Source organism: Osmerus eperlanus, chromosome 1 (assembly GCF_963692335.1).
Source record: "Osmerus eperlanus chromosome 1, fOsmEpe2.1, whole genome shotgun sequence".
In the NCBI taxonomy this organism is placed as follows: domain Eukaryota; kingdom Metazoa; phylum Chordata; class Actinopteri; order Osmeriformes; family Osmeridae; genus Osmerus; species Osmerus eperlanus.
The window spans coordinates 6,882,325-6,901,893 of NC_085018.1; the positions used below are offsets into that span (position 1 = coordinate 6,882,325).

The following is a 19,569-nucleotide window of genomic DNA, read 5'->3' on the forward strand; positions in this document are numbered from 1 at the left end:
TTAGATGTTTCCCTGCTCCAACACACCTGATTCAAATGAATGACCCATTCATTTGAATCAGGTGTGTTGGAGCAGGGAAACATCTGTTATGACTTACCACAACAAACATCTACACATTTCGTTCATGCATGCACAATGGTTGAGCCAGTTGTTGTTGGTAATGAGGACTTTAAAGAAGGGTTAATCTAACACCATGGCAGCCAACAAAGTCAGGTAGGCTTTGCCAACAGAATGGGCTAAATTCAAAAGAACAGTGTTCATGTCCTGTGTTTTATATTTTCTATTTCTACTTATATATATATATATATGCACTATGTGCATTTTATTTTATAGTGCAGGGCCGTTGGCGTCTCGCGAGATCCATGGTTCAACTTCAACATGGCAAAAAACATGTTTAACATTTTTGCTAATGCAAATCGCTCATCCAAACAACTTCACACACACATCTAGATGTCTTTGTGTCCTGAGCACTACACCTGACACATTTCATCCTCATATAGTGCTCGGTTGGTGAGATAATCGAGCCACAGACACACAGAGATTCCTTTGTATAGTACCCAGAACTATAGTATAGTAATGTAATTGGAAAATCAAGAGTTCTGGACAAGTAATTTGAGCTCATAATGTACATGTTTTTGTTCTAGGTTCTCTCTCTCACACACTCTGTCTGTCTGTCTCTGTGTTCTCCTTCTCTCACAGTCTCAGAGAGCAGTGGAACCCTTGGAGTTGACAAGGTAACTCTCCTCCTCCCTCTCCATACCCCCAGGGCAGTTGCTCCAGAACAAAAAATACCCCAAATACACACAGTCTTACACACCCTCACACACACACAAGGACACATACAACTAGCCACGATAGCCCTTGTTAGCGACACCAGTTGATAAAAACAGGCTAGTACATGCACACACACACGCAAACACATGTTCACACACTCAGACAACACAGGAAGACAGACACATACATAGACAGAAAAGCACACAGACAGAGATGGTTCAGTTGAGGTGAGACTGACAGGAGGAGCTGATGTGGATTGTAGTCAGAGACGCATCAGTCTGAGTGAGCAGGACTGGGGCCTGGGGAACGACCGGTTGAACACACACCCTCACACATACACACACATACCCTCAAACGTACACACACAGAACCTCACACACGCATACACTCACACACAATCACACCCACAGTCAACATCACACAAACACACAGACACCAGCATGAAAATTGAGAGGGCCAGGCAAAAGCACCCCATTTGACAAGACTGAGGTTAAGGAAATATATAAATCAATAGAAAAAGAGAAGACTTACAAATGTCTGGATGGTATCCTGCTTTCACACCCTAGAGCAGACCTGCAGAGGAGAAACAAACAAAAAAAACGAATTTTAACACCAGCCAGAATAAGGCACGGAAAAGTAATTGCATAGAAATGTACAGCAACCTGTAGTCTTTCCAGTCCTGTTTGAATAAAACCATTTATCTTCTCTGTTTTCCCTGGGTGTCAGCAGCAGAAGGATCATATCTGTATATGAGGCAGCATGTCTGTCTCTGAGTCTCCTAACTCACTACCCAGCCATCCAGAAACAATCATGCTCCTTTGTGTAGCTACAGGCCTAACTCTCTCCACTGACTCCTTCTTGGCTATGGTCTTTCCTGTCTACAACCCAGAACTTCCTGCATTAGAACCCTAAAGGAGGCCTTCAGAGTGACAACGTTTAGAACCTTCAGAGCCAGCTGGTGCCGTTAGCTTATTGTCACCTTTGGCTAGACACCTTGAGGTGGATGGAATACACCTTGGTACACCAATGTGTAATGTAATGAAAAAAAAAACAAATAAGTGGTGTTTGTGAAAAGTAAGGAAGTTGTGTTAAAAGTAAGGAAATTATAATGACCGCCACAACCATAACCCAATAAGATGCACAAACCAGGTGTTTAATGATGTAGGATGTAGTACAGTAGACCAACATAGCTACAGTGCTATAACAGGTCTAGTAGCTGTGTCAGGTAATAAATCAGAAGGTACATGGGTGAAACATCAATGTGAAAAACATATATGTACTTGACCTCTGGATAACTCTTAGGATGTTGGGGCTTGTTAGTGTATTTCAGGAACACTGTCTAGTCAAGACTGCTGACTGTTCATTTATGTCCTGATGTGTAGGAAGACAGGAGGAGCCAAACAGGACAAGAGACAAACCATACACACATACACACACACACACAGAGGAAGCTGCACGCCTTGGGAGTGTGAGAGTGTGTATGTGTCTGACACAGAGCCAGATATATATCTAATGTTCTTTCAGGCTGTGTGTGTGTGTATATGTGTGTGTCTGTGCCTGTGTGTGTGTGCGCGAGTATAAAGGAAGCCGTCTGTTTGCCAGTCATGGCATAAGGTTTCCAACCTCACCAGGGGAGGCAGAGCTGGAAAGGAGGGAGTGTGAAAGAGAGAGAGAGGGATGTAAAAACACTCCTCTATTCCCATCCCTCTTTCTTGTTCATCCTTCTTTGTTGCCGTAGAAACACAGACTGCCCTAAGGAGAGTCCACAGTCGGAAAACCACATGGGGGGTAGGAAAACACACACACAAAGACACACACACAAACAAACACATGCACACATACACACATAAACACTATAGATGCATATAGATTAATTAAATATAGATTTTCTTTCAGCCAATACTAATAATCGATGATAACCTGCTTCTCATAGCTGATACCGTTAAGATAACCGATAAATGAAAAAAAGGTTTTAAAGTTTTTAGAGTAACATTAGCCCTAATTTCTACCCCTTGCTGGTGCTATAACTCATTGGAGCATTTCAAAGGCCACAGAGCTTTACATGGGACTCATATGAACATGATGGTACCAGGCTGGAGTTTCTAGGACATTCAGAATTGGAGAAATCGTTTTTACAAGTTGTCCCATGCCATATAATGGGGGAGACCCAAACGTTTACTACTGGGCAATTTCTTTATTTTTTACCTGTACATACACACAAATATTGACGTAAAAATGATGTAAGGGAAGCTAAGATGTCGTGAGAAAAGATGGACAATGTATTATTCCATAGCTCTGACCAAACTAAATCTAACTGACATCCTTATTGTTAACAACAAAAAAGAACAGTTCTGACTCTTCAAATGTCAATCATCTAGACTCCTCGTCGTATCCATGACCCCTGGTCACATAGTCACACAAGCTGGCCATTGGCCCTCTTGTCACAAGCCGTCTTCCCCCTGTGGGACAACCCTCATCTTCCAGCTGTTATGTCATACCTACGCAGGCCTTATGAAGGATTTGTGACCCAGGCTCCCCAGGCCTTATGAAGGCCTTATGAAAACGATATGACCCACGGTCTCAAGGCCTTATGAAGGCTATATAACCCAAGAACTCCAGGCCTTATGAAGGTTTTCTGAAGGCTATGGCCGAGGGTTTCCAGGCGTTATGAAGGCCTTATGAAAATGATATGACCAGGTTCTCAAGGCCTTATGAAAGCTACATGACCCAAGAATTCCAGGCCTTATGAAGGTTTACTGAAGGCTGTGACCCAGGGGCTCCAGTCTAGTGATGCTTCATGTTGGTGCTTCATGCCAAGCAGTGGAGCAGCTGGGGGTTGTAGTTGTTCTAGGTTAAGTGGGTCATGTGGCCGAAAGGCATAGCACAGTTGTGGCCTACTTGTGGGGGAGAGAGGAGATCGTTCTGTCCAGCGAACTGCAATGGAAAGGAAAACATATACCACTTCTCTAGTCAGGCTCCTGGGCTAAAGTGTTCCTGTAGTGTCAGTGTCCTCCAATTATTCTGTAGTCAGGGTCCACCAGTCTTCCTGTAGTCAGAGTCCGGGACTAAAGTCTTCCTGTAGCAAGTGACTACAGTTCCACTCATGTTCAAAGCACAGGACTAATTAACATGGGACTACAGTACTAGTTAACATGGATAACATGGGGCTAGTTAACAATGGACTAGTTGTCATGGTTAACATAAGACTAGTCAACATGAGATTCATTAACACTGGACTTGTTAACCCATAATGGGAAAATAAACACATTATAAAGCTTAAGCCCCAAACATGGAAACAGATGAATGAATACATACTAACATTAACCCTAAATAACCAGGATGTGTGTGAGTTTGTGTGTCAGAGTGTATGTGAGTGCTCCCAAAAACACAACTGTACCTCTTTCGGTTACCTCTGTCCCTTACTCTCTAACATATTAAAGCCTTAACCTTTGCCCCTGTCCATTAATGTTCCTCCTAAGCCCTACCACTCACCCAGGGGCATGGCGTTAATGACCACTACACACACTTCCTGGTGAGGGGTCATATGCTAATGAGGTCAGGGGCTATACTGTCTGTAGCCATGACACCATTGCCTAGCATTACCCCATCTAATGATGTTGCCTGTTGTCATGGTAACACCCCTGGAGAAAACCTAATTGGGTACCACCCTGGTGCAAAGAGGGAGAGAGGAGAGGACAGGAGAGGAGGAGAGTTGGGGTAGGAGGGGAGGAGAGTTGGTGGGAGGAGAGAAAAAGAAAGGAGAGGAGAGGAGGAGAGTTGGGGGAGAGGAAAGGAGGAGAGTTGGAGATAGGAGGATAGGAGTATCAGAAGACGGGAGGGACACATCCAAGGTGTTTAATTCCCTGTTCCACTGAGCCCTCAGGGGAAGGTAAGGAAGGATGAGGATAAACGAGTGGTTGCTGGGCAGGGAGGGCGATGTCATACTTGGCAGGAGCTATAGCTCGATGTTGCAGAATGACCTAGTTTTAACAGAGGAAGATAGAGGATAGGGGGTGGGGAGAGAGAGATAGGGGGTGGGGAGTAAGAGAGAAGACAGATGCAGGAAATGTGGCAATGCAAGCAAGCAAGCAAGGGGTTAAGGACAGAGGATGAGAAAAAGAGAAGAGACAGAAGAGACATTAAAAACAAAATAAGTTGATAAAAGACAGGAAAAGAAGCTGCAAGGAGGGCTCTAGCTAGGGAGAGAGAAAACAGGATCAAACAAACAGAGAGAGAGAGAGAGAGAGAGGCAGAAGGAGCAGAAAAAGGGGAGAAGAGAAGAAGAGAGGAGAGCAGAGGCCAAGCTGTGTCCATTACTGTAGGAAGTGGGGGGGTGTATGGCCGGGGGATAAAGTGTGTGTGTGTATTTGTTAGTGTGTGTGTACGAGTGCATCTGGGTGTTTGTGTGTGTGTGCATGTGTATGTATGTGTGTGTACGTCTGTGTCTTTGTATGTGTGTGTGTCCAGCCCTGAGGGGGAAGGGGGGGGTCATAAAGAGGCAGGGATAAATCAATCCCAGGGTTCCTGGCAGGAGGCTTGCTTAAGCACTTCCTGCGTCCAACTGTCCTCTATTTATGAAGCTTGTTAATAAATAAATGATGGTCGAACCACCTGAGGCAAATCACTCACACACACACACTTGAGATACTGTGCACACACCAAATATTTCAGTCAGGAATATTTGTTTGTGACTGATGACACTCACATCAGCACAAAGATGAGACTGACTATACCAGTGAGAACTCTGGAAAGAGCTTTCCTTGAAATCCGGGTATATTCTCCCAGGTTGCTAAATTGTATCTGCATCAATGTCACTGGACTGGGAGCGAAATTCTGGAAAACACTGTTAGCCCCTGTCAATGTCTGACCGCATCATGAACAGGAAGGACAGAGACAGACAGACAGACAGACAGACAGACAGACAGACAGACAGAGAGAGAGAGAGAGAGAGAGAGAGAGAGAGAGAGAGAGAGAGAAGTGGTTTGTTGAAGGAGAGAGAGAAGGGTTCAGAGGGAAAGACATAAGAGGGTAGCTTGAGGTCACCAGACTATACACAGAGAGAAAGAGAGTGAGAATGTATGTGAGAGTGTGTGAGAGAGAAAGAGACAGAGAGGGAGAGAGAGAGAGTGTGTATGAGAGAGATAGAAAAAGAGAAAGAGAGAGATGATTGTGCCAGATGCACTAATGTTGTCTAATGATGGTCCATGAGGTCAGTCCTTCCGGCGAAGAATAATATCTGGTTCAGTGTTCACAGATCAATATCAGTGTTCTCTCACATACACCTGCTCACACACATTCATATCCTCGCTCACACACACACACACACACACACACACTTTGATGAAGCGTATCCTGCTAACAGAATCACCAATTGATTAATGCATGAATGAATAAACAAGTCCACAACTCTGTCATCCTCTAAGTGACAAATGTGTGTGTGTAAGTGTGTTTTTACATGATCAGAACACTATACATAAAATATCGGTAGGGTGTTCATAGGTTTGGGAATCTAAACTCAAGACACTGTATTTTATACCGACAAGCATATTTATTTTAAGTATAATTATGTATAACTATTCAGATTCCTCTCATATTTCTGGTCAAGTTAAGTTATTGGGCTTTACTGCTTGGGGAAACATACATGCTAGTGAAACTGTGAACGTGAACAAACTGCAGTTAGTCTATGAAGCTAACACAGGTCACATATTAGCATCCTTATTGCAGTGTGTATTTATATAAAGAACTACTTGGCGAAGTAAAAACATGAACAACTTTTACTCAATATGCAATTATGTCAATAATTACACACAGCAATTACAGTATATTTCCTACCAAACTCCGCTCCACTCTTAGAAGCGTAAAGCTTAAAAAGGTTCTCTATATACACACACATTATGTATATTGCAAAGATTAAATACACTTTTCCATAACGGTATTGAATTTTAATCTGTTTTTGTGATGCTGTGTAAGTCTCAACACATTCAGTAGTAAAATATGGCGTGACTCAAAAATACTTGACTTCCAGCTCTAGACCCTGCAAGTGACTTTTTCTAATGTGCAGAAATGCCAACTGACACACATCTCTACACAGTTTAATCTACTTCTACACGTGTCTACAAACATTGTCCATCCATCTGAAATATTAACACACACAGTTGTGTTGCCACGTTGCCAACCCCTTTCACTTCAGTCATGAAACTGCATAGATTACACACACACAACCAAAGTTAACAAGGAATACTGTTCCATGAACCTGACAGATTTACGAACAATTAGATCAGCCAAGAAGCTAAGAAACACACACACACACACACACTTACACAGACGCACACACACAAACACAGACATGCACAAACACACATACAAAGACCAAAACTAAACCAGTTCAAAGCCAAGACCAAGAACTAAACCCAAGATATCCAGAACTAAACACTAGGTAGAGACCTGGATGAGCCCAGTGTAGAATGTGTGTTATTACAGTAACAGGTGTCTCTGAAAGGTTATAGTTCAGCTAGACTGTAGGAGAGAGGTGATGTAGCTTTTAGTCTAACTATAAATTAATACCCAGGGGCATATGTCATGGATGCTCAAGCTGATTCAACCTGAATGAGTGTGTGTTTGTGTGTGTGGTCAAAAAACATGTTATATTTCCCCATTGCACAACCAAATGAAGGAGGACCTTCCTTCTCTTCTCCCTCTGTGTCTTCCTAAATCTTTCCCTCAAAGCTTTCACAGCTTACGTTTGCCCTCTTTTTTTGTCATCATTTTCCATTATTCCATCCACGTGTTTTTTTATGCCAAGCTATCAATTTTTTATATTCTCCTGCACCCCTCTCTCCCTGTCTGAAATGTCAAACACAACCCTCATTCTCATTTGGGTGTTACTTTCTCGTCTTCTTCATTCTCCTCATCCTCTGTATCTCTCTCTCCATTCCCATCTACCTCCCTCCCCCTCCCTACATCCCCCTTCACTTCCTTCATCATCCCCCACCATCACACCTCGTCCAATGGAGAAGCACCCTGGTCGCTATAGCTTCTTAGCAACAGCCCCACGAGGGGAGAGGGGAGGGGTGACCCCAGGGGGAGGGGTGTTCCCCACTATTAAACCCCAACATTAGAAGTATGTGTGTGTCTGTGTGTGTAAGTGTGTGTTTGTGTGTGCGTGTATGTGTCTGTGTGTATGTGAGTGTGTGTGTGCATGTGTGTGTGGTGTGTGTGCATGTGTGTGTGTGTATGCGTGTGTGGTGAGTGTGTGTGTGGGTCATGTCTGTGTCACCTGCTCCTGACAAGATGCATTACAAAGATGTTCCACTGTCAGATGTCTGGTTGCCAGGTTACCGTGAGGAAGGAGGAACACAGATTGTTGAGCCTGTCCTCAGTAAACATACCGTCTGGAAGGATATTTACTATGATCCCACTGATGCAGTTAGACACACTCAGGTACAGTGATACCATGTGATTAAGTGGGACAGAAAGTGTGTGATTTTTAAATGTGCTCATTATTTATGACTGCTTTCTGCTAAAAGCCTGTGTGTATGATGTGTGTGTTTCAGGATACACGAAAACATACACACTGTTCTAGAAACACACCTTTGTGTAATAGAAATATAAATGCAAACATTACATAAAAAGTGTTTATGAAAATGCTTTGGCAGGGTGTGCTACTGGCTGTGTGTGTGTGTCTGTAGGCATGGCTACAAGGCCTAATTTCCCAGCATGGGCCCATCTGCCTGAGGTTAATAAAGCCATTCTGTTACTGGCTAGTGTAGACCTGGAGTCCTACCTCCTCTTGGGACACATACACACACGCACGCGCACACACACACACCCTATCCACTTATCCCTCAACCAGGTTTTTGTAGTTTAATGTAATCTAACCCCTTATGCCTGTCTCTCCCCATCTCTCCTCCCCTCTCTCTCTCCCTCCCCCATCTCCCCCATCTCCCTCCTCTCTCCCCCTCTTTCTATCTACCCCCCTCTCTTTCCTCTATCTCCCCCTCCTCTTTCTTTCCCTGAGCTTGTAGATTTACTCCTCCACCTTGTTCTCCTCTGTTCTTCTAAAACAGAGAGGTTCTGATGTCAGTCATTTGGTGCTGAAGTGTTGACTATGTCCTCGAGTGATATGCTTCCCTTGGGACACACACACATGCAGATACACCTATCTATCCTTCCATTTCTACCCCATCTCCATCCCTCCCCTCCCCCTCTCCCATCTCTCGAAATCTGTTCACCTATATTACAATCTCTGGCCCTCTCTATCTCTTGTCTCTCCCACTCCTCTTTCCACCCCCTTTCTTCATCTCTCCATCCCTTCACTCCCTCATCATTTCCTTGTTTCCTTCTGAGCATCTTTCCCTCCCACTCGCTATCTTTCCATGATTCTGTAAGTACTGCACATATTACATCATAGCAGTCTTTCCTTCTCTCTCTCTTCTCCCTCCTTCTCTTTATCTCTTCTCTCCCTCCCTTCTCTTTATCTCATCTTCTCTCTCTCCCTCCAATTCACTATCCCCTTCTCTCTCTCTCCATATTTGCATCCCTCTGTAAGTGAGATGTATGTGAATGAGATGTTTGATTTCAGATATTATTTATTGTCCAGTCATAGGGATATTAATTTCCTTCAGTGTCAATTATCCGCAGAATCTCCCGTGTGCCGTGTGTGAAACTCTCTATTCTCAGAGAAAGAGGATAGGACAAGAGAAAGGGAGAGGGGTGAAAAGAGAAAGAGATAAACCCAAAGACAAAGAGTGGGGGAGAACAAGACAAAGGAAAATAAAGAGAAAAAGACAAGGAAAAAGAGAGAGGGAAAGAGACCCAAAGACAGAGAGAGAGAGAGAGAGAGAGAGAGAGAGAGAGAGAGAGAGAGAGAGAGAGAGAGAGAGAGAGAGAGAGAGAGAGAGAGAGAGAGAGAGAGAGAGAGAGGGAAAAAGAGAGAGAAATTACAGACTGGAGAGAGGAAGGGAGAGATGGAGGAGAGAGAAATGTGTGAACAGACGTCCCCTGGGATGCTGGAGCTTGATGGCTGACATGACAGTGTGTGTTTGTGTGATAATGTGCATCTGTGGTGGTGGTGGGGGTGTTAAAAGGTGTGAGGGTGTGTGTGTGTAAGGGTGTGTGTGGTGTGTGTGAGGGTGTGCATAAGTAAGTGTATGCGTGCCTGTGCATGTGAACATGAGTACAAATGTTTTTTCTGTTTATGTGTGTGTGTGTTTACACCTAACACAAGCCTGTCTGTCTGCTGAATTGAGTTGTGTGGATGTGTGACAGCTGACAAATCCATTTGTTAGCTTCGGAAATCTCTCCAGGATACAATAACACCGGTTAGAACCCCCCTCACTTACATACACACACACAGTCAGAGGGACACACATCCTACAATAACTAATTTATGCTTTTCTAGTGATTTGCTACCAATTTATCCCCATTAGCACACACACACGCACACAGTCAACTAGACTGAGATAAAGCAGGGTCATAGAGAGACATGCACAGCAAAACACAATGTTCCAAACACACACTCTACAACAATCACACCTAAACACACACAACAACAATCCCACCAAAACACACTCAACAACAATCACAACTTAACGTTTTTAATAATATTTACCCTTACACAGTCTGGCAAAACATGGAGTTGAAATCCTGGAAATGATGCACCATTATGAACCACAACATTATGATCATGGTTCAGTCACAAACATGAGCGCTGTTCATCTCTGGTACCAGGACTAGACAGTATACACACATTCATGAACTATTAGGTCCTCTGTCTCCAGCTCCCTGAGATTACAGTAAGAGAACTCTCCAAGCACCACCAACAGGACACAGGACACAGGAGCAGAGAGGAGATGAGAAGAGAGGAGTGAGGAGAGAGAGAAGAGAGAGAGAAACAAAGAGAGAGAGAGAGAGAGAGAGAGAGAGAGAGAGAGAGAGAGAGAGAGAGACGAACAGACAGACAAGAACATCTCCTTTGGTGGAGGGGGCGGTCAACCATGTAATTGAGCAGAAAGGTACACTGGGTAATTTGCTTCCAATGGCGCCCAAAGAGACGCCAGCCTTCAGCGCTTGAATAATCCATGCTAGATTTATAGCACATCTGAAATTGCTTGAGACACACTTTGCTGAGACCAAACAGACCTGCTTGGGAGGCACGGGGAGCAGGAATGAAACATTGGTGTAGGAGTGAGGATGAGGTGTTGGGATGAAGATAAGGATGAAGTGTTGGGGTGAGAATGAGGTGTTGTGGTGAGGATGTGTTTCAGAGACTTCAGACTCTCAGGTTTGTCTTCAACTGGTGTACATCCACTCAGTCCATACAGGCAAGACAAGCTGAAGAACATGGTGACTACTGACTACAAGGATCAAAGGTATGTGCCATCTCCTAGAAGGGCTTTTATTTGAAGACTTTGACATGCCCTTTTCAATGAGGCAAGATTAGTAGTTTCTGTTGGTTTTCTGTTTGTAAAAAGACAAATCTTTGAAAATGGGTTTTCTATTGTGAAGACAATGAATGAACTTCCCCGAAAGAGATCATAGAGATCTATGTTTGTTAGGCTCCTGCCTACTGCTAGAACATTGTGTTAGTGAGTGTGTGTGTTGGTGTGTTTGTGTTATTTCCAGAGTTGTAGAACAGAATGCCAAGCCTCAAGGCTCCTCTCACCCAGCTAGCTTCTACAATCATAGTACTCTGGAGGCCTTGTACAGTCCAGTGTGTCTGTGTATGTTTGAGTGCATGTGTGTGTGCTTGTGTGCGTGTGATGGTGTACAGTTAATACTAACTGTCAGTCTGACTCTGTATAATCCTAAAGAGTTCAGAGGAGCTCCTCCCCTTGTCCTCATCACCAGAAACATCCGGACATGAAGGAGAAGCTCAGCTCCTCTGAGACACAAAGAAACACACACACCCATAATTACAGTTCACCTCATTAGCATCATGAATACTGGTACTGGTAAACAGAACCGGACTGTTGAGTTGATGGTCTGGCTGGTTTGACCAGTCCATGTCTGGACAGAAACAGAGACAGAGAGGGATAGAGATAGAGATAGATAGATAGAGAGAGAGAGAGCGGGATAGCCAGAGAGGGAGAGGAATAGCAAGAGAGAGGAATAGAAAGAGAGAGGGAGAGGAATAGCAAGACAGAGGGATAGAGAGAGAGAAAAAACTATTTACTAAGAGTGGAATTATTTGGCTCTGTTACAGCTGAATTATTATCAGACAGTCAGTCATATCCAGAAGGCCTTCTAGTAGATCTAACACACACGCACAAATCCACCCAGACATATACACACACATCTGATGTGGTTGTGGAGCTACTGTATGTAGGTTACAACTACTCTGGGCATTTTTTGGCACATTAGCTCCCATTTAGAGTGTAAATCTTTGATATACTGCTTCTGTTGGAGTAGCAGACAGTCTTAACCTAGGGGCCTGGTAGTGAGGGTGGATGCACACAAACGCACACAACTGCACACGCACACACATGCACATGCACACGCACTCAAACATACACACCACTGTAATGTAGGTTAAAGTCAGCTCGTAGATAACATCTGTATAAACCGCCTGGGCTTTTGAGATTCACTACTACTGGGTTTGTTACACCCTGGAGCAGGTCTCTAACCCTGGAGCAGGTGTCTAACCCTGGAGCAGATCACTACCTTTGAGTAGGTCTCTGACAGGCTGTTGCTGTGCACCAGGCTGTACATAGTGGCAGGGAACGAGGGATGGATTGATGGATGGAAAGAGAGAGGTGGATGGATGCAAGATGTGAAATGGAGGACAAAGGTCCAATGGAGCAAAGAGGGGAGGGAGAATGAGACAGAACAAGAGAGAGAGAAGAGAGCAGTTGAGAGAGGGGAGTAGTGGCAGAGGAGAATGGTGAAAAGATAAACACTCATTCTCAGCAGCACCTTCTCCATCAAGCATCTGACGTTAGAAGAAGACTGCCCAAGAACAGAACAACCTCTCCCAGAGAAAAGGGGGATTTACGTAAAGAAGAGCGAGCTGGCAAATATGCTCTAACCCTTTGGGACTGGTTGGTGGGGGGAGAACGAGAGATAGAGAGAGAGAGACAGAGATAAAGGTGGAGCGAGAGAGGTGGAGGGAGGGAAAGGAGGAGGGAGAAAGAGAGAGGAGAAGGGACAGAGATACAGGTGGTGGGAAGGAGAGAGAGGTGAAGGGAGTGAGAGGTAGAGGGAGAGAGAGAGAGGTAGAGGGAGAGAGAAAGAGAAAGAAAGAGAGCAGGGGGATGGGGGAGGTCCAGCTAAATATTTGCTGTGAAAGGCCGTCGGTGTCCATTAGAGTCCGCCTCTCTCTTTCCTCACCCTATCATCCCTCCCTCCTCTCTTTTCTGGGTGCATTAACCCCTTCCTCCTACTGCTCAGGAACAAAGGATGGTCAGAGAGCGCTCTCTCTATATATATCTTTCCATTTCTCTCTATCTGTGTACAGTGCATTGACCCTTATCACTATACAATCTACGCAAAAAAAACTCCTCCTCACTTCCCCCACACAGATGAGCATGTCACACACACATGCATACACACACATATACATACACACATTATTTTCTAAGAACCCCTCTGTCATTATTGCTCCCTTCTCTTCCTACAACACACACACAGACAGGCCTGTACTTGTGCACCCTCCTACACATGATGTTCTCGGTGTGTGTGTATGTGTGTGTTACACAACCTCCTGGTGACATTGTCAAGACAACAAGAAACAGCTCTGCGTCTGATGGCTACTTGTGTGTGCGTACAAGTGTGTGTGTGTGTGTGTGTGTACAGGGGTGTCTGTGGGTGTGCATATGAGTGTGTGTGTGTATTCTGGTTTCTGTCTTGAAAGCAATCTAGGAAGTGTGTTTACGTCAGTAGTGTTCCCTGTGACTGTGAGAGCATTTAAAGCTTCATGCTGTAGTTCTATTCTCCCCTGCCAACTGTTACAATAACGACTTTGGTGATGGTATGCAGGCATTTATATATTCACATATTCATGAATGTAATTAATTACATGAATATGTGATGTGTGTGTATGTCACTATGTCAGCATTAATATGTGAATAATTAATGTGTGTGTGTTCATACACTACTATACTGTACTATAACATACTGCACCCAGGGATTCTGCTGGACTGGATGAAAAGCTGGTTTCCCACAATCTAGTATAGAGCTACTAAACATACATTGCGTATGTGTGGTGCGGTGTGTGTACGTGTGTGTGAATGAGCATGTAACTTTGTGTGCACGTGCGTGTGTTCAAGTGTGTGTTTGTGTGCGTGTGAGTGTGTGTGCATGGGTGTGTGCGTGTGTGTACATGGTACTATAGCATTACAGACAGCAATGTAGTCAGCTGGGGTCGAACAGCAGTCTCTCTGTCTGACAGCAGTTTAACAGTGCTGCACACTGATACACACTCACATCCCCACTTCCCAACATACACACCACTAACACACATGCACACCACACACACACCACTAACACACTCACACACACACACACACACACTAGATGAATACCTGACAGACACAGACAGACATACAGGTGGACAGACATGTTGGGCAGGCTGGCAGACAGACAGACAGACAGACAGACAAGCAGACTGACAGACAGACAGACAGACAGACAGGCAGACTTACAGTCAGACATATCAGGACTAATGGTGGCCAATGACCCAGCATGTAGCCAGACATATCCAGCGATCGATGGTTCCAATCAACTCTATCAGACAGACTAATCAGAGACTGTTTGTGTGTGTACGTGTGTGTATATGTTGGGTACTGTCAAGGGGGGCTTGACAAAGAGGGGCTGTGTAGGCCATAATTAAAACTCACCTCTCATACACACCATTGAAGACCTTTTGCCTCTCACAAATACTACTGAAATACACTCACATTCACTACTGAACACCTCTCACGTATACTTGTGAAAACGCAAACTCAAACCATGACAACTGAAAACCTCTCATAATTATGAGTGAAAACCTCTCTTATACCACAGTGAAAACCTCTGACACATACAACTGAATATGTAACTTCTCACACTCACAACTTAAAATGTAACCTCTCACACATACAACTGAAACACACTTAATAGAAGGTATAATACAATATGTGACAGGTGCTGGTATTTTGGTCCTCAAATAGGTCAAGATACATTTTTTGTTGTTTACAGATTCTGAAAGTGCAGATTGCAAACTTTCTAACTATTTGTCATATATTGAAATAGTAAAGCTTCGTACAGTTTAAATCAATAAGCATAGAAAATCCCCTTGAAAGACTTTTGTGTGGTAATGGGTGGGAACAAAAGCTGGTTAACTCCACCCCCAACCCATCCCTCACTATGCTACCTGTCATTTTCTGTCATTTTCATTGCCAACTCTCAGAAACAAACTTACCGGCTGACAAGTTAGTATTGCTAAATGTACTTTAAAATAAATTCCATCGCTAACATAAGCATCATAAAATGTGGAAAAGCCTAATATATTAAGCTAAAATGTGTATTACGTTTTTAAGCCAATAGAGATAGTCAACATAAATGTAACACAATTGTAATTAAGGACAAAGGATATTAATTCTACGTAATTCATAAAAAATATTCAACCAAACATGCCTTAACAAGCCTACATTGTGGACACATCATGCATATTCAGTGATCCAAAAAATGTAGTGACACTAACTTTCGTAATATGAAAAAAAGGAAAGCAGTAAGCATGTTTAGTTGTGTGTGCAAGAGGTTGCACTCTCAGGTTTCATTTTCAGTTGTGAGTGAGAGGTTACATTTTCAGATTTATATACGTGAGAGGTCTTCAGTAGTGAATGTGAGAGTGAGTGTATTTCAGTTTGTGAGAGGCAAAAGTTATTCAATGGTGTGTATGATAGGTGTGTTTGAATTATGGCCTCAGAGCCCCTCAGTAATAAATGTACGTTTACATAAAACACAATTGTCAAGCTTTTGATGGATTTCATTAAACTGTATAAAAATGATAAAACACATGTTCTCTCTCATAAACACACACACATACTCTCTCAAAAACACACAGTCTCTCTCACAAACACACACTTTCTAACCCCATGCATCTGACATCGCAAGTGCTTCCAAACAAAGCCCCTTTCTGCCGAGCACAGACATGAAACTCAAACACATTCATCGTCTCTCTCTCTCTCTCTCTCTCTCTCTCTCTCTCTCTCTCTCTCTCTCTCTCTCTCTCTCTCTCTCTCTCTCTCTCTCTTTCTCTCTCTCTCTCAATCTCTCTCTCACACACACATACACACACACAGAGCAGTGGAAAACAGAGCTTACCTCTCTGGTGAAAACGTGTCTCCCTCGGCAAACAGTGCATCCCCATGTCAGGGCTTCTCTCTGCTTGCCTCTGTCTGTCTCAATAGCCAGGACCAAATGGACCAACTGTCCTTGAAATCTAATGATAAGGCAAAAACTAAACAGCGAAGCTTAATTCTAAATCTAGAAAATGTCTTGAAGATTATCTCTCTTCTCTCTCTTTCCTATGTCTCTCCTCTCTCTTTCCCTGTCCTCCCTGTTCTGCTCTGTCACAGATCCTCCATCTGCCACTGCCCCCTCAGCCTTCACCCAGCCCACCTCATGAATTATTAATGACCCTCAGGGCAAACACCCTCCCCCTTTCTGCTCACACAAGCTCTCCTACAGACTCATGCAACTGTGCACAACTGTCACACACACACACAGACACACACAAAGACACACATACAAACACACACAGCCACACATACAGACACACAGCCACACACAGAAACACACACAAAGCGACACACAAGGTAACGCTACTCAGTTGGAAAAGACACACGCATGTGCTCTCTCATGCACACACATGCATCCATGCAGGGGACAAACGTTCAAACACACACGTCGTTCATGCGTGAACACACTCACACGCGCTGAGCACACATATTTGACATGCAGACATCATGCATGTACTACTACCCTGAGCACACTATTTCTCACACACAAACATACACACACATACACAAAAACACACACACATAGACACACACATACACACACGTCTGTCCATGTATGTGGGGCTAAGGCCTAGCTCTCAGCTGGAGAGGATTGCATCTTTCTCATGACTGGGGATGAGGGGGGGTTAGAGAGAGAGGGGGGTCAAGGGAGAGAGGGAAAGAGAGAGAGAGAGAGAGAGAGAGAGAGAGAGAGAGAGAGAGAGAGAGAGAGAGAGAGAGAGAGAGAGAGAGAGAGAGGAGGGGGTCGAGGGAGAGAGGGAGAAAGAGAGAGAGAGAGGGGACCCTGGCATGGGTGTATCATGTCTATAGAATGTCAGAAGTGTGGGTGGCAGACAGTAGGCTAAAGGCATGGGAGAGTGAGTTAACATATATACAAGTGATAGTGTGTGTGGGGGTGGGGTAGAATAGAATGACCTCAGGGGCATGTTCAATAGCCCTAACAGCCTCTTCTGTAGATGGGGTAAACGAGGGGTAAAGATACATCAAATTGGCTCTTGTTGCAAAATAACCCTCAAATAAATGAATCAAAATTAAATAAATGTTCTGGCATCAGCATTTTGTATCAAGACAAAAAATGTTGGTGGAGTTGTTTCAGGCTGTTAACTATCCAAGCCAACTTTTAGCACAAATTAATAGATAGCTTGCTAGATAACTGGCCCACTCACTTTGCGTGTGCTTTTGTGTGTATGCGTGTAAATGTGTATGTGTGTGTGTGTGTATGTATCCATGTACACTACCGTTCAAAAGTTTGGGGTCACTTAAAAATGTCCTTATTTTTCAAAGAAAAGCACAGTTTTTTTCAATGAAGATAACGTTCAATTAATCCGAAATACACTATACATTGTTAATGTGGTAAATGACTATTCTAGGTGGAAACGTCTGTTTTTTTATGAAATATCTACATAGGTGTATAGAGGCCCATTTCCAGCAACTATTACTGTATGTGTTCGAATGGTACATTGTGTTTGCTAATTGCCTTAGAAGACTAATGGATGATTAGAAGGATTAGAATTAGAATGCCAAAGGTCTGCAATGTTGTAATTGCTGCAAATGGAGCATTATTTGACGAAAGCAAAGTTTGAAGAACAAAATGTATATTTCAAATAAAAATAATTATTTATAATAATAATAATTAACCTTGTAAATGTCTTGACTATATTTTCTATTCATTTTGAAAGTTATTTGATAAATAAAAGTGTGAGTTTTCATGGAAAACACGAAATTGTCTAGGTGACCCCAAACTTTTGAACGGTAGTGTATGTCTTGTGTGTGTCTATGTATCTGTGTATGTATGTACATACGTGCACGTGTGTGTGTGTGTGTGTGTGTGTGTGTGTGTGTACGCAAATCCCAACTGTGGCGTCTTGGTCTGACCTCCTCACCTCTGCCGGCATCTCACCTACGTCTGCCTTCACCCCTCCCCTCCTCCCTCCCTGCTCCTCCTTCCTCCTATTTCCCTCCATCCCTTCTCCCTCCCTTTCCCTCCCACTGCATCCTATCCTGAGCCCCCCTCCCCCATCCAATCAATAACCATGCCACAAGGAAGGACAATATGCAAAGACCCCTGCACGTATGATTAAATCATACACTGACCCTAAACAGACACGGTCCCCTCTGACAACACCCCCACTCCCCCGCACACACTTACCCATCCCATCCCCGCACACACACTTTCCCCCCTCATTTCATAAGACAGATACGGCAGCATCCCAGCATCTTGACACAGATATGGAGAGAGCAGACAGCTTCTCACTGGCCCAGGACCAGATGGAGTCACTCTGATTAAACAAAGCTTGTCCTCTGAGGCCTGGAAACCCACTCACACACACACACATTAGACCATACGCACCCCTGCTACCACACGCACACATCTCCATGAATGCTTTCACACAGGTTGTGTCTAACACAAGATCCAATCCAAAAGGTGTTGTGTCTAACAGAGTGACACAGAGTCAGTCCAGCACCAATTCTGGCTTCTCTTCAAATCACAAGAACATGTGCTGAGAGGAAGAGGTGGAGGAAGGGTGGTGAGGAGGAGGAAGGGGAAGAGAGAGGGGAGAGAGACAGAGAGGAGAGAGAGATAAAGGGGGAGGGAGAGAGCGGGAGTAACAGAGATAGAGACAGAGAGAGATAGATAGATGGGGAGAGAGAGACAGATAGACGGAGGGAGATAGAGACAGATAGAGGGGGCAGAGAGAGAGAGAGAGGAGGGAGAGAGACGAAGGAAATAGACTGTAGATGAGAGCAGAGAAAGAGCACAACAGGGATAACTATATGCCAGGGGCCAAAAGTTAATTAACTATGGCAATGACCCCCACTCACACACACACGGCCCATTCCCCCATCCCATAAACCATGTCACATCTTCCGGTTATTAAACTGTGAGGGGCCATATCCCTCCTATTACAGACAACTGCCATTAATCATAGAGATGACAAGTCACTCTCTGACACACACACAAACACATACACAGACACGCATAAAGAGAAACACACACACAGAAACAGAGAAACACACAGAATCATACACACAGTTTAAAACACTGCAGGACAAAGGTGACTCATTACTACACTCATTTAAAAAAGCATAAATAAATCAAGTCCAGAGATAAATAGTATGTAGAGCAGAAGAGAAGCACTGCACTGTAGATGACTCAGAACCAGAGCAGAACAAGGTTCTACTCCAAGTTGGACTACTGCAACTCGCTTCTCACCGGTCTCCCTGCATGCGCAACCCGCCCTCTCCAGAGAATTCAGAACGCAGCAACCCGCCTGGTTTTCAACCTACCCAGACA

General features: G+C 44.0%; 2 protein-coding genes across 2 annotated transcripts in view; one reads left to right on the forward strand and one right to left on the reverse strand.

Annotated features, from left to right (window-relative positions):
• Positions 1–16,306, reverse strand: part of nfasca (neurofascin homolog (chicken) a) — an 87,322-nt gene extending 71,016 nt beyond the window's left edge. Inside the window, exons 1-2 of the mRNA XM_062456269.1 lie at positions 16,078–16,306; positions 1,306–1,347 (exon numbers count right to left, since the gene is read on the reverse strand). The gene's annotated coding sequence lies outside the window, so the exon portion shown is untranslated. The remainder of the gene's footprint in view (positions 1–1,305; positions 1,348–16,077) is intronic.
• Positions 1–19,569, forward strand: part of LOC134017173 (protein phosphatase 1 regulatory subunit 15B) — a 598,478-nt gene that overhangs the window by 414,921 nt on the left and 163,988 nt on the right. The window lies entirely within an intron of this gene.